This window comes from Eurosta solidaginis, chromosome X (genome assembly GCF_040869045.1).
Source record: "Eurosta solidaginis isolate ZX-2024a chromosome X, ASM4086904v1, whole genome shotgun sequence".
Classification (NCBI taxonomy): domain Eukaryota; kingdom Metazoa; phylum Arthropoda; class Insecta; order Diptera; family Tephritidae; genus Eurosta; species Eurosta solidaginis.
The window spans coordinates 130,017,932-130,042,734 of NC_090324.1; the positions used below are offsets into that span (position 1 = coordinate 130,017,932).

At 38.5% G+C, this 24,803-nt stretch overlaps 1 protein-coding gene across 1 annotated transcript in view; it reads right to left on the bottom strand.

Moving 5' to 3' along the window:
* LOC137235148 (glutamate receptor ionotropic, kainate 1-like) overlaps window positions 1-24,803 on the bottom strand; it is a 2,828,327-nt gene that overhangs the window by 1,809,453 nt on the left and 994,071 nt on the right. The gene's annotated exons all lie outside the window — the stretch shown is intronic.

The window sequence follows — 24,803 nt, forward strand, 5'->3', positions numbered from 1 at the left end:
TCTTGTGGACTGGGCAAAAAACACTTAGATTCCAATCGTCGGGCATGCACTCGTCCGCCCATATTTTGCGAAGAAGATGCTTCATGCGCCTTACCAACATGCGCAATCCATCAGCGCTCACGGCCTTGTTGTTTTTCACTCTCGTTATTTCTATTCTAACTTCGTCATATTCGGGTGGGGGACATATATTCCATCATCATCGATTGCGGGATCGGGTTCGTCATCTCTGCGCGGTGAATCGCTGCCTCCATTTAGGAGAGCAGAGAAGTGTTCGATCCATAATCTAAGCACTTTCTGGACATCACTTATAAGGTCGCCGTTTTCGTTCCTGCAGGAGTTTGCCCCGGTCTTAAAACCTTCCGTCTCTCGCCGTATTTTTTGATAAAATTTTCGGGCGTAATTCCTTTTGGCTAGCAGCTCAAGCTCCTCGCACTCACGCCTTTCTGCTTCAGCTTTCTTCTTCCTGAAAAGGCGTCTCGCTTCCCTTTTCAACTCACGATAGCGCTCACACACTCCTCTTCTTGCGCTCGCTTTTAACGTAGCCCTGTAGGCAGCGTCTTTTATTTCGGTTGCAACGCGGCATTCTTCACCTTACCTGTTGTTTTTTCGTGGCCGCCGGTAACCATTTTTATCCTCGGCGGCAGAACGAAGTGCTTTGGAGATATGCTCCCACTGCTCCTGTATTCCTTAAGGCTGAGTTGTGCTCTCAGAGAGCAGGTGTGTGAGTCGAGTTGCGAAATCATTGGCAGTCTGTTGTGATTGAAGCTTTTCGACGTCTATCTTTCCTTGTGTTTTTTGTTCCTTGGTTTTAGCGGCGCTGAGGCGGGTGCGTATTTTGGCTGCAACGAGATAATGGTCCGAGTCCATGTTAGGCCCTCGGATCGTGCGCACATCTAAAACAATGGAGGAATGCCGTCCGTCTATCACAACGTGATCGATCTGATTGCGATTATTTCGCTCAGGAGACAGCCATGTTGCTTGATGTATCTTTTTATGCATGAACCTCTTGCTGGATATGACCATGTTTCGAGCACCGGTAAAGTCAATCAACCTCAGTCCGTTAGGAGAAGTTTCATTGTGTAGGCTAAATTTTCCGACTGTAGGGCCAACACACCTTCTTTGCCCACCCTGGCGTTAAAGTCGCCAAGCACAACTTGTATATCATGATGAGGGCAGCGCTAGTATGTGCGTTCTAATTGTTCATAAAAAGTGTCTTTCACCTCATCGTCCTTCTTCTCTGTCGGCGCATGGGTGCAGATGAATGATATATTAAAAAATTTTGCTTTTATTAGGATAGCGGCGAGACGTCCACAGGCGTGAATACCAGAACTTGGCGAAAAAGGCTCACACAACGAATCCGCCACCGAAACTGTGCTCCAATAGATGTCACAATTTTTGATATTCTCTCTTCCTTGCTTCGTACAACGCATTTCTTGGATGGCGGTGATGTCAGATTTTCCTTTGACGGGGACATCAACCAGCCGGGCATCTGCACCAATCCCATTCAGAGAGCGGACGTTCCAGGTGCATGCCCTCAATTCATTGTCCTTCAAACGTTTGCTATAGTCGTCATTAATAGAGAGTGTATTTAGCCGAGGCTTGTTGGTATATTTCATTGGAGTATGGTTTTACGTGGCGGGTCCCAAGCCCAGCGCACAACCCGCTCAGCGGTGGTGAAAATAATACTTGCACGTTTATATAGCGAGCCACTTGCTCCAAGACAAACGCCCGCTTGCAGCCGCACCTAGAGGTGTACGGACGGTGCCGATGAGATCTCCCCTGCTAGCCCTTAAACCGATTATGTGAGAGTGGCCCAGCCAGGTTGTCGCCTTCTCACATTACTTGGCCGCAAGCGACCAGCAGTAGTGAGCTGCTTGAACCGCATGCAAAAGGATCGCTCTGGCCATTCCCAGGTGAATGGCGGTCAGAAGCTTTCCCCACTTTCGTGGACTTCTACACACGGCTCCACCCTCCATTAAGGACTTAGATTGTAACAAATTGTCAGGAAAGAGTCCTTGTAATAATGAGTCACTAAATGAACTAAAAAGAATGAGAAATAATAGGAAATTAAATAAAGACTTAAAACTTGAAAATAAAATAATAAAAATAAATTTTTAAGTTAAACAATTTTATTGAAAACAATGCCTACATGAAGTAATAATAATACTGAAAGCTAGAAAATGATTAGGTAGGTCCTAGGTGCTAGTCATCACACTCCCCAGCGGGTTAGGGGATTAGAATATACCCGCGGTAGGTATGCCTCTCGTAAGAAACGACTAAAATACCAAATAGATTCAAGGGATTGTGTAGCTCCTCCAAAGCCAATTGTTAACCTCACCTATCCGTGGCGAATCCTGTTACATTAACAACCGAGACTCTGGCGACCCCAAACTCCTCATGGATTTAGGGGTGGCAGGGCGGTATGGCCTAGAAGGTCGCATGTGGTCATAACAAATCATTCCCAGATAGTCGGGCTTGGTGCCGGAACGTACCGGATCTACATCCGGCGAAGGACCATCAACATCGGTAACACTCTCCAAGACCTTCGGGGAGTGTCCTTATCGCTACAAAAACAACATCTACCCACCGAGAGAAAATCCGGGCGCGGGGGAAAAAAAAATACGGGTCCCCGTACTACAATGAACAAATTCTGAAAATCAAAATTACCATCTTTTACATATTGATATGCATTTGTATATACATGTATATTTAAGCGTATACATGCACACATGTATATTATATTCAATGAATATATAGTTACGAAATTTAATTTATCTACACATTCATACAGATCAAAATATGAGTAAATATGTTTACATAGAAATATACATATTCTTCATAACATATTAATATATTTGTAGAAAATAAATTATTATATTGATTGCGAAAAATATTACACTTTAAAAATCGGTGAATAGCGGTGTGAAAACTTATGAAAAAGTAAGTACAGTTTATTACTTATAGAGTTTTATTTAAATATTGCATTAATTGTATTAAATAAATTTCTTAAAATTGCGATACAAATATTTTTTGGTAGTAATTTGTATGTTAAAAGAATTCAGTTAACACAAGTGGGCTTTCCTGGCCTTAATGGCAGCGAAATTATCTATGATAGGGTCGAAATCCAACTGTCTCGCTGTTGGTGCTTCAATACATGCCAACAGGCGTTCATGAGTTGAACACGATCGATGGAAGACCTTTATCTGAAGGAACGTTCAGCACTAGCTACTGTAGCAGGTATGGTGCAAAAAATACTTAGAGCCACACAAAAGTGAGGAAAAATTGTAGCTTGATTTAGATTTTTTCTTGGCCGAATCACACTTCGCATATTTTATTGTAAAGAAGTGTAATTCAAACTTCCATTTTTCGAGATTTTATTATACCATAAAATAACAAATTAATAATGTATAGAATACTCTAAGGGACAAAAATGGCAATAGCTGTCTTCGAATCTCATTTTTATAGTGGAACTTACCGAAAAAATAAAATTTTGAGCTTTCCCAAAAAAATGGAAATTTTTAATTACATATGTACATCTGTTCACAATATAACGAGCGAAGTGTTTACACTCGAACTGCAGGGTATACACTTTATAATTCCACTTTTGTATTTTTTTAAAAGGCACTTGTGTACTTTATTTTATTTAAAATATCTTTTGATTCACTTTTCATTCCACTTTTGTCTTTGTCGAACCGCACTTGTACATTCTTAAACATCGGGAAATATACTAGAACGAAATCAGCGCAGCACTCTTCCTAAAGCGCTCCAATGTATTGTGTATGGCACTGATCGCAAAAAGATTGCATGTTTTCCAAAATTTTTGATAATCTGCGGCGAAGAGTTGAAACAGATTTCATTGTATATAGGGCGCTTAAGTGCAACAGCAATCGAATTCAACTTTACGAAGCAATAAAGCAAAATTTTAGCTTCGGAAGCTTCGTTTGTTTTCGTCCTGTCGCTGTTTACATATATATATATATACATGTATATCGCTGTATAAGAATTTGCATCATACCTGTAGCGCCAGGTGTGAAATAAATAAACGTATTTTCAGTGATGATACAAACGCACTAAAATCTGCAAATTTATTCAGCGATTATTTGCATACAAGGCTCACAGTTAATTTAATGTATAAACTTACACTTGTGTTTAGCTTAACACCCGAACGCTTAAAATAATACAATTTTAAGTTTACTTGACTTATATATCGAAAAAGGCAACTAGCGGAACTATTCCTTTAAAATGAATTTAATATAACAAAATGTATAGAAATTAGCGGAACTCGCTGTTTTGCCGATATTGAACGTAAATATAAATATCGTGTGAGAGCGCAGTAACTTGACAACGAATGAATTGGAATAGAAGTAAGCGAAAGACACAGTCGGTTTGCGATGACACTAACGCCGGCGTATTGTTTTACGGGCGCCGCAACAATACCGAATTTTTCTGCTGCAACAGAAAACGAATTCAACTTTATGCTACAAAGCCGACGCCAAAAACCCTACAAATTGGCCGGATGGGACCTACATGTTTTATGCCGACTCCGAACGGCATCTGAGCAGATGAGTTTTCACTGAGAGCTTTTCATGGCAGAAATACACCCGAAGCGCTTGCCAAACACTGCCGAGGGGCGACCCCGCTTAGAAAAATTTTCTTCTAATTTAAAAACTTTATTTCTAAAATTTTGATGTTGCTTTGCCCGGGGTGCGAACCCAGGGCATACGGTGTGGTAGGCGGAGCACGCTACCATCACACCACGGTGGCCATTAGTTTTTAAGCTACTTGAAACTGGTTCATACATGCCAAACTTGAATTGCTAAAAGTGAGTATGTGGATGAAGTTCCAAGATTGTAGCTCAATGGGAAGTCTCGTGAAAATTGATAGCAAGATTCCCCCGTTTCGTACGAATCTTCTTAATAACCCAATTCGTGCGTCCCCTATCGATATTTTTGTACTATCCTTTATACTGTCAACGGCCTCTGAATTAAGTTTGAAATTTCAAGTCTCAAGCTCATCGAGAAGTTACTTAAAACACGGTTTCAAATTTTCAAATTCTCATCTAATTATTTCGATTCGTGCGCCACCTAACGGAATTAGTTTGCTTTTGTTCCTTTCTCATGGTGTCTTGACTTCTATGTGAAGTTTCATGTTTGTAGCTCAATGAGAAGTTACTTAAAAATCGATCGCAAGATTCGCTCGATTCCATATGATTTTCCTAAATATCTCGAACCGTGCGCCCCCTACCAAAACTCTTTATTATTCGTTTTATACTGTCATCGGCCTCTGAATGAATTTTGAAATTTCAAGAAATTACATAAAATCCAACCTCAGAATTCCAAACCTCCAAATTCTTATATAACTTGCGTCATGTTGAGGTGTAAAATAGAACGATACCTCATACTATTAAATACAACTCTGCTATGTACACTACCGTATATATTCTGTCAAATAAAATGAAATTTTTATACTCTCTCTTCCTGCTTGTACTTACATTAAACGTGTCGTGTTTTTATTCACTGCCTGAAATATTTAACTTTACTACAGGTTATGGGCCTATAATATGCAAAAATAATATATCCCTTAATTGGAAGAGTGAATTTACATTACGGCTAAGTAAGTAATAACGCGGATAGACTGTTTTTTAATAAATAACCGGAGATTAAGCTCGCGAAAATGGTGACAAACGCTTTTTGGGGGGGATAGAGACGAAAACAAGCGCCGGTACGAACTCACGAATTGGACGAGTTGATCAAGCAGCGAACCAAAGGAAAGAAAAAACAATTAATTAGAATATAACTCAAGAATTGTTTATTTGCATAAAAATAAGAGATAAATTACATATATATAAGGATATATATGAATTTATGCAAATATATACAATAATTAAATAAAGTAGAAATTAAAATAATGAAAGGAAGAAAAAATACCTTGTAACGTTGATGACGACTGGAAGCGCAGCGGTTGGTGGATAGCCAAAGACAGTCTTATCAAGTCGTACATCAATTTGTTCTCACTGCTTTCGAAAATTCTCACCGGTGCATTTCCCGTCACGAGTAGTTTTGCAGCATACGGCTGCATCGAGAATTGTCCAGTGATTCGCAACTATTGCAAGCCTTTTGGTTTCAACATTGCCGCCAGCCTTGCAATACTGAGGAATTGCAAATGACTTGGAGATAAATGTTGGCAATCTATATATCTACAAGATTGGTTCTAAATGTGGTAATTCTCAATTTACAATATAATGCTTACCTCTATAAATTCAAACATGCGTGTAAAGGAAATAAATTGTTGAGCTTTTATCTATATATGCATATAACTACGTATGTTTTACGAATTCAATATGTTGTATTATGTAAAATATGTTGTAGTATATTCTTAAATCTAGTCCTCAGTAAGGAGGCGCCTTCATAAATTTGTAAACGGTACCCAGTAGGGGGTATGTGTGTCTTAAAGGGCACATGGGCCAGAAAGGACCCAACCGAATATTGAGTTCTGGGCAGTAGGATACCCAGAATACGCTATAATCTCGGTACGCATGATTTTACTGTGTACATCGCCGCCGAAGATTACGGCTACCGCGGACGAGGAATGATTGTTCGGATCGGCTAATAGTAGGTTAACGAATTTGTCTCGCGTCGTTTGGCGGAGGTGACGGACAGGGGTTTTCAACCCGACCTCCGCGACGACCCTAGCAGCAAACGAGAACTGCACGTATGGGTCATTAGACGTGCTGACGTGCAACTCGCATATTTTGGTGGTTGCCATCGGTAAGGTTGCCATCGGTAAGGTTCGCAATCTGAGACGCTTGACTAAAGATCCACAAACTTTACTCGTCTTCGAGCACGAATCGAGCAGGCCCCGGGTCAAAACCTTCCGCTGCCCCACATATAAATATACAGCGACGGTTGGCAGTACAGTGGTGGCTCCCGATAGTTGCGTCACAAGCTGAGGCACCTCTTTTTGGAGGTATAGAGGAGCTTTGGAGTGTAAGGGCGTGTGGTAAGTGTCATGGCAGTACTGGCACGTCCCATCACTTTGGCAATTTTTGGCACCATGTGAGTGAGCTAGACAGCGCGAACAGTAGCGGTGCAATAGTACGAGTCTTAAACGACGTTCATGGTTCGCTTGCAGAAACTTCTTACAGTACCGCGGTGGATGCGCGCGGTGGCGCACTCTGCATTTGAATCGGCCGTCCGATTTTGATTGTGTTCGGATGGTTTTTTTCGGTGCAGTTGGCGCTGGGGGTGATGAGGCGCGTGCCGTGGAGGTTTTCGATTCGTTAGAACGTGCCAATTCCATGATGCTAAATTGAGAGAAATAGAATATACATAAAAGTTAATTGGGTAAGACTACTAACTTCCCGATGTGGCGCGTTATCATTCCCTTTTGGGTGCGAATGTCGGCGACGCGAATTCTTTTATCGGTGCCTTGGTAAACCTTAGTAACCCGGCCCAAGCGCTATTCATTGGGTGGTATATTTTCGTGACATACAACTACTAAATCATCAATCGCGATGTCTCTCTTGGGGAATTTCCACTTATAACGTTTGTGGAGTTCTTTCACGTATTCCTCCTTCCATCGAAGGGCATGCTGTTGGCTCAAAGCTTTTATCTTCTGTCACCGATTAATTAGCGATGTGGGATTGGCTTCAATGGATGTTTCTGCGGACGAAAGGATGGGACCTCCCGTGAGAAAATGACCAGGTGTTAAGGCGGCAGAGTCAGATACTTCATTGGAATTTGGCGATAGTGGTCGAGAGTTAAGGCAAGCTTCTATGCGACATAACAGAGTTTGGAACTCTTCGAATGTGAATTTCTGAGATGCAGCGACTCTTCGGAAATGGAATTTAAGACCTTTTTTGGTAATTTTTATAGCCTTATGCGTTTACGTTATGTTAATAATAATGAGCTTAAAGGCCGTGGTTAAATAAAACAACACAAAATGCAAGTCTCACGGCGCACATGAAAGAAAGCAGCGTACAGAAATTATTCCGCTAGCAGCATACTTGGGATCAACAAATCATAATGTTGGATGACGACATATTCGTTGATCTATTGTTTGTATCCCTATATATTTGTTTGTGCATATTTTAGTTTACACTTACTGTACTTTAAAATTGTATACATTTTTGATGTTTATTTTACTTTTGTTTTCCGAACATATGATCAGTCGATAAAGAATAACCACAAGTGAAAGTTGTGTTTCGTTTATATGTATACCTAGTTGCATAACGTAAATTTTAATGACCATGTATCTGAAATGAATGCCCCCTTTTTATACATTTGTGTTTACTTACAGTCCTGAAGATGGCTTCAGACTGAAGCCGAAATATTGACAAATTAAAAAACCAATGGAATTTAAGACCTTTAACCCCAGCTTCCTATAGCCCACCCATGTGGGCAGCGCCCACCGGTATAAAGTACCACGAAACATCTTGATGACTATAGAGGTTACACAAGGATTCCTGAGATGAGATTAAAAATTGCTCAAAATCCTTTTTAAGGCTGGTTGACGCGCCAACGAAGTTTGTCCCATTGTCTGAAAAGATATTTTTTGGACAACTTCTGGGGGAAGTGAACCTAGAAAAGGCCCGGAGAAAGGCTTCTGTGAAGAGATCACTGGACGCTTCCAAATGAATTGCTTTTGTAGAAAAGCAAATGAAAATGCACACATATCCTTTGGTCACTTTATACGATCGTCCGGAATACGTTTTAATGTCGGATGGCCCCGCAAAGTCGACCCCAGTGTTTTCGAACGGTCTGGAGAGACTTGTCCTTTCCTCTGAAAGAGCAGTCTCACTTGGTATAGTTGTCTTTCATAGGAGGGGTATGAACTTGGAAGAAAAACTGATCCGACTTAGAATTCCATCGTATACCTAAAGCTTTTGTAGTGCTGGTTTCCTCTAATTCTAAGAAATCTTTATCTAATAAATGGTCTCGAGGAAGATCTACCAAAGTTTCCCTTGAATTTGACGACCACTTTCTTAGAGACAAACCTGCACTACCTAGTGTTTCAATTAGCTCATTTCGTGTTTGCAGCGCTGCAGATATGTCATGAAAGCCCGCTAGTACATCGTCTACATACATAGACTTTCGAAGAATTTGAGCTGCTTATGGATGAGAATCTTGGTTATCCTGGGCCAGTTGGTGAAGCGTCCAAATTGCTAAGTAAGGCGCGCAATTGACCCCAAATTTTACCGTTTTTAATTGAAAGTCCCTTATGTTACCTTGTGGATCCTCTCTAAAAAGGATTCTTTGATAAGGCCTATGCGCTGGATTTATCAGAATCTGACGATACATCTTCTGTATATCACTGTTGAGAATGAACTTATACATTCTCCATCGAATGATTAAATGTGTTAAATCCGCTTGAAGAGCTAGAAGCATTAAAGACTACTCGCAACTTCGTTGAAGTGCTTTCAGGCTTTAATACCGCGTGATGTGGGAGATAGAAATGACTAGGAGAATGTTCAAAGGTGGGAGAATCGACTTGTTCCATGTGGTCTAGTTCCAAGTATTCCTTGACCACCTTGTCGTATTCTACCTTTAAAGAAGGATTCTTTAATAATCTAGATTCATTGCTATAAAACTGGCGTAGCGCGATGGGTCGAGATACACCTAACTTCAGATCCGTAGGATAAAACTGTTTGAAGGGCAGTGACACTATGTATATCCCCTCCGCGTTCCGTATGGTGGTCTTTGCATATAGGTCCTCACAAAATGAATTCTCTGCCGTTTGAAGGTTTCTTTTAGGAACTTCATCTAATTCCCAAAACTTACGCAATTGGTTATCTAGTGGTATGTCCTCTCCCATTGAGACTTTGGTGGCAAAGCAAGAGAAGTGTGCAGTGGAAGATGCTCCGCTGATGATCCACCCAAACACGGTCTCTTGGGACAGTAAATTTTTATGGACACTGCACTTTACCCCATCTAGCATGACTTTGGGATACAAGTCTCCTCCTATCAGAACGTCTAACGGGCTGCTTTGTAGGAAATTCGGATCTGACAAGGTTACTTTAGGGATTAGGTCTAACATCTCTTCGTTTATTGAAGTGGACGGTAAGTTGCCAGTGATCTTTGGTAAAACGTACGCGGTGGCTTTTAACAAAATGTTTGGGTCACGGAGTGAGCCCAAAATGAAGGAACAACTCTTCGAGGAATTATTACAAACTTTTTGATTTAGTCCCGAAATAACCGCGTTTGTTTTTGAGCATGGAAGCTTTAGAAGCTTGCGAAGTCGCTCCGAAATGAAGGATGGTTCCGCAACTGAGTCAATCAATCCCGAGCGACATATGTTGACCCCAAGTGACAAATGTGAACCATTGCGGTTCCGAGAAGAGCTTAGGATAAATTTGACGATTTCAAGGTTTGGGGGGATATCGACGAAAGCAAGCGCCGGTACGAACTCACGAATTGGACGAGTTGATCAAGCAGCGAACCACAAGTAAAGAAAAAACAATGAATTAGAATATAATTCAAGGATTGTTTATTTGCATAAAAATAAGAGATAAATTACATATATAGAAGGATATATATGAATTTATGCAAATATATACAATAATTAAATAAAGTAGAAATTAAAATAATGAAAGGAAGAAAAAATACCTTGTAACGTTGATGACGACTGGAAGCGCAGCGGTTGGTGGATAGCCAAAGACTGCCTTCTCAAGTCGTACATCAATTTGTTCTCACTGCTTTCGCAAATTCTCACCGGTGCATTTCCCGTCACGAGTAGTTTTGCAGCATACGGCTGCATCGAGAAATGTCCAGTGATTCCCAACTATTGCAAGCCTTTTGGCTTCAGCAATCGCTGTAACTTTTCCCTTCGAGAAGCTGAATGGCCGGGAAAGCTTCGACATCCGCAAAATCGTATCTCATCATTAAGAACTGCTGGAAAGTGGTTGAAAGTGAACTACCTGCAGATGCTTGCGAAAAGGATAAGAATAATGATGAACGTGCACTGGATGAAATAACATTAATAGTAGAACCAAACAATTTTTTTCATACTGCCACTGCCATTACGGCACATTAAGCATGGAAAGCCTTATTTGCTGCATATGAGGACACGGGCCTCACCCGTAAAGTGGAATTGCTGAAACAATTAGTTCAGTGCAAGCTTTCTGACTATGTATCAGTACAAGAGTATGTGAATTCGATTGTCATGATGTCACTGAAAGTGAAGAACGTTGGACTCAACATAGGCGATGAACTCACTGCATCGTTAATGTTAGCAGTGCTGACAGATGATTTTCGTCCACTAGTGTTAGCAGTGGAAAATAGTAAAGAGACACTCACCATTGGTAGTGTAGAAACTCTTTTGTTACAAGACGCTAAGTTCATAACAATGATAAAAATGGTGAAAATGCGCTTTATTCAAGGGATAACTGCAGCTTTAAAAATAAATCAAATCAATATCGATGCCACTCTTGCAAGCAAATTGTCCATTTTGCAAGAAACTGCCCTAATAAATAAAAACGAGATGGCAGCACGAGAAAAGGCAAAAATGTATTGTTTTCATCTCTGCTTTCGAATGACATTCGCAACGACGAATGGTTTTTTGGTTCGCAAATAACTCAGAAAATGAAGCTGTAATAAGAAACGTTGAAAATGTGCCGGAGTTGTGCGCAAATCTCTTGTCGGTGAGACAAATGACCAAAAATGGAAATACAGTTATATTTGAAAGTGATGAATGTAAAATTTATAACAATAGGCAAAATTTAATAGCAACAGCAAATGCTGTGAACGATCTCAATCGTTTAAATTGTAACATTTTATCTAATAAAAAGTGAATACACAAAGTATTTGTCTGCCTCGAAATGATTATGAATTGTGGCATAGAAGAATGGGTCATATTTGCCCTGAGCAATGATAAATGTGTAGTTTGTGTAAAAGGAAAACAAACACGTTGCTCGATTAAGAATTGTGGAACTAGAGCAAAGGCCTTGCTTGATATTGTTCATTCGGACGTGATGGGTCCGTTTGCTGAAAATTTTTTTTTTCGTGCTCGCTCTTTACTCACATTTGTCGATGACTTTTCCCATATGCTACTTGTGGTGCCATCTAAACACAAATCGGAAGTTTCCTTTAAGCTATTTTGATCTATTTCGTTGTAGTGCGAATGAAAACATGGTTTATTCCACCTTACGGCCCAATTTTTCGCCAAATTTCCTTGGCATCATCAGGGGCGTAATATTCTATTTATTATTGTATAAAATAATATATTGTAATATTGCATTTATTATTGTATAAAATAATATATTGTATATATTTTATACAATAATAAATAGAATATTACGCCCCTGATGATGCCAAGGAAATTTGGCGAAACGTTGGGCCGTAAGGTGGAATAAACCTTGTTTTTATTCGCACTACAACGAAATAGATCAGAATAGCTTAAAGAAAACTTAATCTCCACAAATCAGAAGTATTTGATGAGTTTAAAATGTTCAATGTTCACGAAAAATAAAAGTCCTTAGGTCGGATAATGGCACAGAATATCTTAATGATAAATTTAAAAAACTTTGTGAACTAGTAGGTTGTTTAGGTCAGAACCTAAATATTTATATCTATTTTACACGGCCACCCCAATGCATAATTCATTTAGTTGCACATAGGTATTTACATAAATACACTGTCATGTATTGCTAACACACATGCATACACCCTCATGTAGCCACTCACACATGTAAGCAGCATAACACGGGTAACTGAGTTTTCCATCGGATAACAAACGTCCCTTGAGAAACCCCCGCACGACTTCCGGTCCGACACAACGGAGATCATTTTCTTGTTTTCTGTTCTATTTCAACCACGGAGGAAGAAAGTCGCTGCTGCTGTCACGCCACATACCAAAGGTAAAATATTGTACTAACTTTAATCTATATATATAAAAATGAATTTGTTTGCGTTAGGTCGTTTAAAACTGAAAAAAGCCTACACCGAATTCAATAATTTTTTTTCTATTATTGTGGATGGAAAAAATTTTGTCAGATGTCGCCCTAAATAAATTTCTTTTATATAACCCTTTCGTATATGCAACATAAATTTAAATTTTTTCAATACCAACCTTTGAGAATTCCACAAGACTTTTGTAATATATATATATAAAAATGAATTTGTGTGCGTTAGGTCGTTCAAAACTGAAAAACGGCTACACCGAATTCAATATTTTTTTTCTATTATTTTCGATCTGATTCGGGGATCATTTACGACAAAAAAATTTATTTAAAAAACTTCAATAAAAAAATATTTATAAAGCAATATGAGTAAAGCTCGCTAATTAAATACATATGATCATATTGATATAATAGTAACAGCGGAAGTATTAAAAACACATACTGTAAAAATCTGAACAAATGTTACTAAGCTTTCAAAAGCGCGCCTAAAAATCATATCCACACCATTAGGAATAAACTACATACCGAGTGTATTTGCCTACATGGTGATCAAAAGGAATATAAACAAAAAGCAACTCTTAGAGACCAATTGTACAGCGAACAACGGGACATTCATAAAGCTTAGCAGCTAAAAAGGCTTGCACTGATATGAATGTTGGAGATTCGAGTTCAACGCTCAGCTCCCGAAAAGCTAGCTGATGAAGAAGTGAAATTCAGAAACATGTCCTAGTAACCATCGCCGTTTGTAAACTTACAATTTTTCTCTAATATCAATTACAAAAACCATTGTATAAAGTAATATGAGTAAAGCTCGCTAATTAAATACATATGATCATATTGATATAATAGTAACAGCGGAAGTATTAAAAACACATACTGTAAAAATCCGAACAAATGTTACTAAGCTTTAAAAAGCGCGCCTAAAAATCATATCGACACCATTAGGAATAAACTACATACAGAGTGTATGTGCCTACATGGTGATCAAAAGGAATATAAACAAAAAGGCAACTCTTAGAGACCAATTGTACAGCGAACAACGGGACATTCATATGGCTTAGCAGCTAAAAAGGCATGTACTGATATGAATGTTGGAGATTCGAGTTCAACGCTCAGCTCCCGAAAAGCTAGCTGATGAAGAAGTGAAATTCAGAAACATGTCTGTTGCCGCTAAATACAAATATGTTTTCAGTTAGTACGCATTATTACTTCCCTGTAATTTATCTTCAACATTGATATACATATATATATTGTATATAGCAATTCAGCTACTTGTATACATATGTTTGCATGTATATAATATTATTACCGTTCCCTTATGGAAATTTTAGCTCAGCGGTATATAAGACCATAACGGTCCTTTCTAAATTCTTTTGAGTTCACAGAAATAGTCGAAGAGACGAGAAGTTCACAAATATTTTTAAAATCGCGACGTGTAATTAGTTAAAATACGTAAATTACTATACGTGAATAAATTGTTACACAGCTTAAATATTGTGTCATTAATTTAGAATCATCTCAACGTAACAAATCTTTTAAAAATATTTCATACACGTGAATCATCGATCTGTAAATCGAAACGACGAAAGGGTACAGCTGCAAAAGTTGTAACAGGAAAGACAATGACCACATGGTGCAGTGTGACTCGTGTGACCAGTGGTTTCACTACGATTGTGTCGGAGTGAATAATGAAATTGCAAATATTAGCTGGAATTGTAATACATGCGGACCCGCGCAGCCAGCTTTTACTGCAACGAGCACACCCCTCCTTCGATAGAACGTAGCGAAATATCCACGGCAATTTCGGGACAACCGCAAGCCTCGTCATCACCGAGTGTTCGCACATCAGAGTGTATTTCTCCGCCTGCGATAAGCACGGGTTTCAACCAACCATCTTATGTACCCACCTCAGCGTTGGTAAGTAATGTTATAGTTTCAATGGCTTCAACTTCCGTAACTTCCATGGCACATCATGCGATCCCTGCAATATTACCACCAACAACAACGTCTACCACGGTTGAGCAAGGTGGTACGTACCAAAATATGCTAAATGCGGCAGCAACATTGTTTACGGCCAACGAGCAACACTTAGAGCAGCGTACAATGCTACCGTCAACAGGCGGGCTTGCAAAACAGTATACGGTTAGAGAAGATCATGTTGCGCAACATTCAATCGCAGCACAACCAGTTGGAATTGCCATTGCGCCAAAAGGCTATGAAAGCTATACCCACCAACAAATGCTGCAATTGGAACTTTTAGAGGAAGAAAAGAAAATTGAGCAAAAATTCTTGCAAAGAAAATACGAGCCTTTAAGCCAAAGCGGTGTTTCATTAGGCGGGAATGCCTTTAATACAACTGATCCAACCCCGTCGCAACTTGCTTCAAGACAGGTAATCCCGAAAGATTTGACAAGTTTTAATGGGAATCCAGAAGACTGGCCGCTATTTATAAGCAACTATGAGAATAGCACCGAAGTTGCCGGGTATACAAATGCAGAGAATTTATTGCGCTTGCAGAAGAGCCTCAAGAGCAAAGCATTAGAGATGGTGCGCTGCAAACTTTTGTTACCGTCAATGGTGCCGGAGATTATTCAAACGCTAAGAATGTGCTTCGGTCGACCAGCGTATATACTGGAATCACTGATCGAAAAAGCCAGACGTATGCCACCACCAAGGGAAAAACTAGAGTGCCTTATAGAATTTGCCTTGTGTGTACGGAACATTTGCTCTACAATGGAAGCTTGTCATATGCAAGCACATCTGAATAATCCTATGTTGGTGCAAGAACTTGTGGATAAACTCCCTAACCAACACAAACTGAATTGGGCTATGCAGTCCCGCAATGATCGGGTGCCCGAAACAAAGGCTTTCAGCGACTGGATTTTCAAAATCGCGGAAGCAGCAAGCAAAGTAGTTCCACCATGTACTTCAAAAAAAGTGCCTCGATTAATATGCATACACAATCAGTGCAAAAACCTGCTCATGGCAAGACATTAGGTTTCGCATGCAAGAGTGACAACCACAAAATTCAGAATTGCGACGATTTTAAAAAGTTGACCATAGAACGCAAGTGGGACGTCATAAAGCAAAATAAATTATGCCGTCTATGTCTTAATGGCCACCGCCGCAAATTCACCTTTAATAGAGAGTGTGGCATTGACAATTGCAAATCAAAGCACCATGCGCTGCTGCATAAAAATACGCCTCCAGTACCTATCGTTTCACGAGCCGTTCCGTCATCAACGCCGCCAACAACAAATAAGCAGTTGGTGAATACACATACACATATCGATGAAAGGGGTTTCATGTTGTTTCCGCATTATTCCTGTGCGCGTATATTCCAAAAACAAATGCATACAGACTTATGCTTTTTTAGACGAAGGATCCTCCGTTACTTTAATGGAACGCAGCATTTATGATTCGCTCAATCTGTGCGGGGAACCAGAAACGCTATGCCTTCGCTGGACGGGTGAAAATATGCGCGTCGAAAACGACTTGATGAGAACGTCGATAGAAATATCGAATGCATATGACGGTGCTAAATACAGTATAGACGAAGTGCATACTGTCCAACAACTTGGTTTGCCCAGCCAGTCACTAAATATGGAAAAAATCGTGCAAATGTACCTATATTTACGCGGGCCTCCAATCAAATCCTACAAAGACGTAAAACCAACTGTCCTTATTGGAACTAACTGTTGGAAGCTGGCCGTGCCAATGAAACTCAGAGAAGGGAATTGGCTCGAACCGATTGCCACCAAGTGTCGCTAAGGGTGGGCCATACAAGGAACCATCGCTTCCTACCCCGGTACGCACCATTTAAATATACATCTGTGCGATTGCAAAAAAAATTATGAAAGCCTGCATGAAGAGGTTAAAGAGTATTTCAACCTCGAAAACTCTCAAAAAAAGAATTTGATGTCGCCCGAAGATCGGAGAGCGCTTCAGATATTGAATTCCACTTGCCGTCAAGATGGTCCGCATTATGAAGTAGGTTTATTATGGAAGCAAGACGTTGGAAAGCTACCTGATAGCTACGACAACGCACTTAAACGTTTTTCATGTATGCAGAGGAAATTTGCCAAAGATGCAAACCTGCGAAAAAGTATGCAAGAAACGATAAACAATTTGCTGGCCAAGGGGTACGCAAAAAAGCTGTCGCCAGAAGTAATACACACCCCAATGGATCGTGTGTGGTATTTGCCTATTTTTATTGCTCTCAATCCAAATAAGCCCGGAAAAGTGCGCCTTGTTTGGGACGCGGCTGCAAAGTCCAAGGGAATCGCTCTCAACGATTTAATTGCCAGTGGTCCAGATCTATTGAACTCACTCACTGATGTTTTAATTGCCTTTAGAACCGGAGAAGTGGCGATTTGCGGGGACATAGCTGAAATGTTCCATCAGATAAAAGTCAGAGATGCCGACATGCACGCCCAACGCTTTCTATGGAGTGACAATCAAGAGGAGCTGAAGAATCCGGACGTATACGTAATGAAAGCATTAACATTCGGCATTAGTTGCGCGCCATGCATCGCACACTACGTTCGCGACGTAAATGCCAGGAAGTATGAGGAGACAGCGCCACGGGCGGTCGAGACAATACAGAAGTTCCACTATGTGGATGATTTCATTGACAGCGTAGATACTACAGAAGAAGCTGTGCAACTCGCTACACAGGTCAAAAGTATTCACGCTAACGCCGGATTTCATATTCGAAGTTGGACTTTGAACTCGCCCCTTGTGCTAAGATAACTCGGGGAAGAAGCTGCTGACGCTCAAAGTCCAAAGGGGATGGGTCCACAGAAAAAGTATTAGGGCTTTTTGGGGACCCAAACAACGATGTTTTTAAATTCATTTGCAGATTTTCTAAAATGCGGCGCAACATCTTGCAAAACGAGATAGTACCGACAAAGAGGGAAGTGCTCCAAACTTTGATGTCAATTTTCGATCCCCTCGGCTTCCTAGCGAACTACACAATTGGGTTAAAGATATTGCTGCAAGAAGTATGGCGGTCCTTCGTTGGCTGGGATGACCCCCTGCCACCTCAGATCAATAGCCAATGGTGTCTTTGGAAGACGTTGCTGCCAGCAATATCAAACACGACGATTCCTAGATTTTACTCGCCACTACTAACGAAATCTACGTTCAATCAACTACACACATTCGTAGACGCCGGCGAATATGCGTACTCAGCCGTTTGTTATATACGAACTCAGCTCGATAACAAAGTCGAAACCATTATTGTTGCCGCCAAGTCAAAGGTGGCTCCATTGAAACCAGTGTCGATACCGAGGCTAGAATTGCAAGCGGCAGTAATTGGGGTAAGGTTGGCAACTTCTGTCACTACCGCGATGAGAGTGCCAATAAACGCTCGGTTCTGGTGGTCAGATTCGAAAACGGTTCTACAGTGGTTACGCATGGACCCTAGAAATTTCAAACAATACGTCATGCATCGCATAGGCGAAGTTCTCGAAACAACGAACGCCACTGAATGGCGCTGGGTACCTACGAAATTGAACCCAGCTGATCTCGCTACAAATTTCACTGTGCATCAGAGCTCCGAGTTTTGGCTATACGGACCAAAGTTTCTAGCCCTTGATTAGTCAGAGTGGCCAGTATGTAAAGACTTGGGCATGGCTGAACGCACCGAGTTGCGTCATTGCGTTTTACATACCACCAAATATACTCCACTTAGTCCCGTCCTCGACGTAGAAAAATTCTCAAGTTGGCCACGTTTATATCGCGTAATGGCAACGTTACTCACGTTCGTAAGGAAGCTGAAAGCGACTATCAATAAAGTTGTCGTACCCTCCGTTGACTATGAGATAATTCAGGACGCCAAAAGGCTGCTTATGAGCGAAGCGCAACTGAGTGAATACTTCCCTGAAATACAAACACTCAAGTCAGGTAAGATGATCGAAAAAGACAGTAAACTAATATCTTTAAATATTTACATAGATGAGGACAACATACTAAGAAAACGAGGCAGAGCCGAAAGTTTGGGGTCGGGTAACGTTATCATTCTACCTACTGAGCACCACGTCACGGTCCTAATAGTTAATCACTATCATCAGAAAAACCATCACTTGTTTCACGAAACCACGATTAACTCCATTCGAGAAAAGTACTACGTTCCTCGGCTTCGCGTACTCTACCGAAAAGTAAGACAATCGTGTCAGCGCTGTAAGAACGATGGCGCTAAGCCAAACCCTCAACAAATGGCACCGCTACCAGCTGCACGCTTGGCGAACGCCCATTCACTTTCGTCGGTACAGATCTATTCGGTCCAATGTACGTATCAGTTGGAATGCATCGAGAAAAAAGATGGGGTGTTATATTTACGTGTTTGACGGTTCGGGCTATCCACTTAAAGGTCGCACACAGTTTGTATGTAGCCTCATGCATATTGTCTATTCAAAATTTTATCGCCAGACGAGGAAAGCCCCGCGAAATTTATACAGATAATGGTACTAATTTTAAGGCGGCAGAAAAGGCCCTAAGGTTAGAGACGACAGTAATTGAAAATGCGCAAGCGAAGTACGACGACATTAAGTGGCGATTCAACCCACCTGCAGCGCCACATATGGGGGGTGCTTGGGAGAGATTAGTGCGCTCAGTAAAAGTAGTACTTAATGCCATCTGCCCGTCTTTCAAATTCAACGATGAAACTCTTAGGAGCGCATTATGTGAAGTCGAGCTCATTATAAACTCTCGTCCGCTTACGTTCGTGTCACTTGATAGTGCGGATGACGATGCACTTACCCCAAATCACTTGTTATTGGGATCGACAGATGGTCATAAGCCCGTTTTCGACGAAAGTCATGATTAACAACAGCGCTGGCATAAAACTCAAGAGTTCGCTAATATGTTCTGGCAGAAGTGGATGAAGGAATATGTTCCGATCTTACAGCGAAGAGCGAAATGGTTCAACAAGTGTTTACCAGCTGCAGTCGGAGATGTCGTCGTCGTTGCAGATGGAACTCTACCGCGGAACTTCTGGCCGAAAGGTATAGTCACCGCCATCATAAAAGCGAAGGATGGTCAAGTACGTCGTGTGGTTATTAAAACGCAAAACACTACATTCCAACGGCCTATAACTAAGGTGGCTATATTAGACGTCAACACTGTGAGCAAGCCTCATCAAGGTCAACTCGTTTGCTAGGGGGAGAATGTTGCCGCTAAATACAAATATGTTTTCAGTTAGTACACATTATTACTTACCTGTAATTTATCTTCAACATTGATATACATATATATATTGTATATAGCAATTCAGCTACTTGTATACATATGTTTGCATGTATGTAATATTATTACCGTTCGCTTATGGAAATTTTAGCTGAGCTGTATATAAGACCATAACGGTCCTTACTAAATTCTTTTGAGTTCACAGAAATAGTCGAAGAGACGAGAAGTTCACAAATATTTTTAAAAGCGCGACGTGTAATTAGTTAAAATACGTAAATTACTATACCTGAATAAATTGTTACACAGCTTAAATATTGTGTCATTAATTTAGAATCGTCTCAACGTAACAATGTCCTAGTAACCATCGCCGTTTGTAAACTTACAATTTTTCTCTAATATCAATTACAAAAAATATTTTAGTTTTTACTCAAAAACGGTTTGACCGATTTAAAAAATTTTTTCTTTCCTTTATTTCGATCGGACTAACTGTTCATTTACAGCAAAAAAAAACTTTGGAAAACTTCAATTTGTCAATATTTTAGCTAATAGTACGAGTTTGGTTGTTATTCATTCGGCTTTGGTTGTTTTACGCACCAGTATATGAATCAGAGTGGATGGAAAAAATTTTGTCAGATGTCGCCCTAAACAAATTTCTTTTATATAACCCTTTCGTATATGCAACATAAATTTAAATTTTTCCAATGCCAACCTTTGAGAATTCCACAAGACTTTTGTAATCTATATATATATAAATAAATTTGTGTGCGTTAGGTCGTTCAAACCTGAAAAACGGCTACACGGAGTTCAATAATTTTTTTTTCTATTATTTTGGATCTGATTCAGGGATCATTTACGACAAAAAAATTTATTTAAAAAACTTCAATTAAAAATATTTTAGCGATTTCAAAAATTTTTTCTTTCCTTTATTTCGATCGGACTGACTGTTCATTTACAGAAAAAAAAAATTTGGAAAATCTTCAATTTATCAATATGTTAGCTAATAGTAGCAAGAGTCGTTGTTATTATTCATGCGGCTTTGGTTCTTTTACGCACCAGTATATCAATCAGAGTGGATGGAAAAAATTTTGTCAGATGTCGCCCTAAATAAATTTCTTTTATATAACCCTTTTGTGTATGCAACATAAATTTAAATTTTCCAATGCCAACCTTTGAGAATTCCACAAGACTTTTGTAATCTATATATATAAATATGAATTTGTGTGCGTTAGGTCGTTCAAAACTGAAATACGGCTACACCGAATTCAATATTTTTTTTTTCTATTATTTTCGATCTGATTCGGGGATTATTTACGACAAAAAAATTTATTTAAAAACTTCAATTAAAAAATATTTTAGCTATTACTCAAAAACGGTTTGACCGATTTCAAAAATTTATTCTTTCCTATATATTGGTCGGACTGACTGTTCATTTACCGTAAAAAAAAATTTGGAAAATCTTCAATTTATCAATATTTTAGATAATAGTACGAGTTTGATTGTTATTATTCATGCGGCTTTGGTTGTTTTACGCACCAGTATATCAACCAGAGTGAATGGAAAATAGTTTGTCAGATGTCGCCCTAAATAAATTTCTTTTATATAACCCTTTCGTATATGCAACATAAATTTAAAAATTTCCAATGCCAACCTTTAAGAATTCCACAAGACTTTTGTAATCTATATATATAAAAATGAATTTGTGTGCGTTAGGTCGTTCAAAACTGAAAAATGGCTACACCGAATTCAATAATTTTTTTTCTATTATTTTCGATCTGATTCAGGGATCATTTACGACAAAAAAATGTATTTAAAAAACTTCATTTAAATAATATTTTAGCTATTACTCAAAAACGATTTTACCGATTTCAAAAATTGTTTCTTTTCTTTATTTCGATCGGACTGACTGTTCATTTACAGCAAAAAAAAAGTTTGGAAAATCTACAATTTATCAATATTTTAGCTAATAGTACGAGTTTCGTTGTTATTATTCATGCGGCTTTGGTTGTTTTACGCACCAGTATATGAATCAGAGTGGATGGAAAAAATTTTGTCAGATGTCGCCCTAAATAAATTTCTTTTATATAACCCTTTCGTATATGCAACATAAATTTAAATTTTTCCAATGCCAACCTTTGAGAATTCCACAAGACTTTTGTAATCTATATGTATAAAAATGAATTTGTGTGCGTTAGGTCGTTCCAAACTGAAAAACGGCTACACCGAATTCAATATTTTTTTCTATTATTTTCGATCTGATTCGGGGATCATTTACGACAAAAAAATTTATTTAAAAAACTTCAATAAAAAAATATTTATAAAGCAATATGAGTAAAGCTCGCTAATTAAATACATATGATCATATTGATATAATAGTAACAGCGGAAGTATTAAAAACACATACTGTAAAAATCCGAACAAATGTTACTAAGCTTTCAAAAGCGCACCTAAAAATCATATCCACACCATTAGGAATAAATTACATACAAAGTGTATGTGCCTACATGGTGATCAAAAGGAATATAAACAAAAAGGCAACACTTAGAGACCAATTGTACAGCGAACAACGGGACATTCATATAGCTTAGCAGCTAAAAAGGCTTGCACTGATTGAGTGTTGGAGATTTGAGTTCAACGCTCAGCTCCCGAAAAGCTAGCTGATGAAGAAGTGAAATTCAGAAACACGTCCTAGTAACCATCGCTGTTTGTAAACTAACAATTTTTCTCTAATATCAATTATAAAAAATATTTTAGTTTTTACTCAAGAACGGTATGACCGATTTCAAAAATTTTTTCTTTCCTTTATTTCGATCGGACTAACTGTCATTTACAGCAAAAAAAACTTTGGAAAACCTTCAATTTATCAATATTTCAGCTAATAGTACGAGTTTGGTTGTTATTCATTCGGCTTTGGTTGTTTTACGCACCAGTATATGAATCAGAGTGGATGGAAAAAATTTTGTCAGATGTCGCCCTAAATAAATTTCTTTTATATAACCCTTTCGTATATGCCACATAAATTTAAATTTTTCCAATGCCAACCTTTGAGAATTCCACAAGACTTTTGTAATCTATATATATATAAATGAATTTGTGTGCGTTAGGTCGTTCAAACCTGAAAAACGGCTACACCGAGTTAAATAATTTTTTTTTCTATTATTTTGGATCTGATTCAGGGATCATTACGACAAAAAAATTTATTTAAAAAACTTCAATTAAAAATATTTTAGCGATTTCAAAAATTTTTTCTTTCCTTTATTTCGATCGGACTGACTGTTCACTTACGGCAAAAAAAATTTTGGAAAACCTTCAATTTATCAATATATTAGCTAATAGTACGAGTTTGGTTGTTATTATTCATGCGGCTTTGTTGTTTTACGCACCAGTATATGAATCAGAGTGGATGGAAAAAATTTTGTCAGATGTCGCCCTAAATAAATTTCTTTTATATAACCCTTTCGTATATGCAACATAAATTTAAATTTTCCAATGCCAACCTTTGAGAATTCCACAAGACTATTGTAATCTATATATATAAATATAAATTTGTGTGCGTTAGGTCGTTCAAAACTGAAATACGGCTACACCGAATTCAATATTTTTTTTTCTATTATTTTCGATCTGATTCGGGGATTATTTACGACAAAAAAATTTATTTAAAAACTTCAATTAAAAAATATTTTAGCTATTACTCAAAAACGGTTTGACCGATTTCAAAAATTTATTCTTTCCTATATTTTGGTCGGACTGACTGTTCATTTACTGCAAAAAAAAAATTTGGAAAATCTTCAATTTATCAATATTTTAGCTAATAGTACGAGTTTGGTTGTTATTATTCATGCGGCTTTGGTTGTTTTACGCACCAGTATATGAATCAGAGTGGATGGAAAAAATTTTGTCAGATGTCGCCCTAAATAAATTTCTTTTATATAACCCTTTCGTATATGCAACATAAATTTAAATTTTTCCAATGCCAACCTTTGAGAATTCCACAAGCCTTTTGTAATCTATATATATAAAAATGAATTTGTGTGCGTTAGGTCGTTCAAAACTGAAAAACGGCTACACCGAATTCAATATTTTTTTTTATTATTTTCGATCTGATTCGGGGATCATTTACGACAAAAAAATTTATTTAAAAAACTTCAATAAAAAAATATTTATAAAGCAATATGGGCAAAGCTCGCTAATTAAATACATATGATCATATTGATGTAATAGTAACAGCGGAAGTATTAAAAACACATACTGTAAAAATCCGAACAAATGTTACTAAGCTTTCAAAAGCGCGCCTAAAAATCATATACACACCATTAGGAATAAACTACATACAGAGTGTATGTGCCTACATGGTGATCAAAAGGAATATAAACAAAAAGGCAACTCTTAGAGACCAATTGTACAGCGAACAACATATAGCTTAGCAGCTAAAAAGGCTTGCACTGATATGAATGTTGGAGATTCGAGTTCAACGCTCAGCTCCCGAAAAGCTAGCTGATGACAAAGTGAAATTCAGAAAAATGTCGTAGTAACCATCGCCGTTTGTAAACTTACAATTTTTCTCTAATATCAATTATAAAAAATATTTTAGTTTTTACTCAAGAACGGTTTGACCGATTTCAAAAATTTTTTTATTCCTTTATTTCGATCGGACTAACTGTTCACTTACAGCAAAAAAAACTTTGGAAAACCTTCAATTTATCAATATTTTAGCTAATAGTAC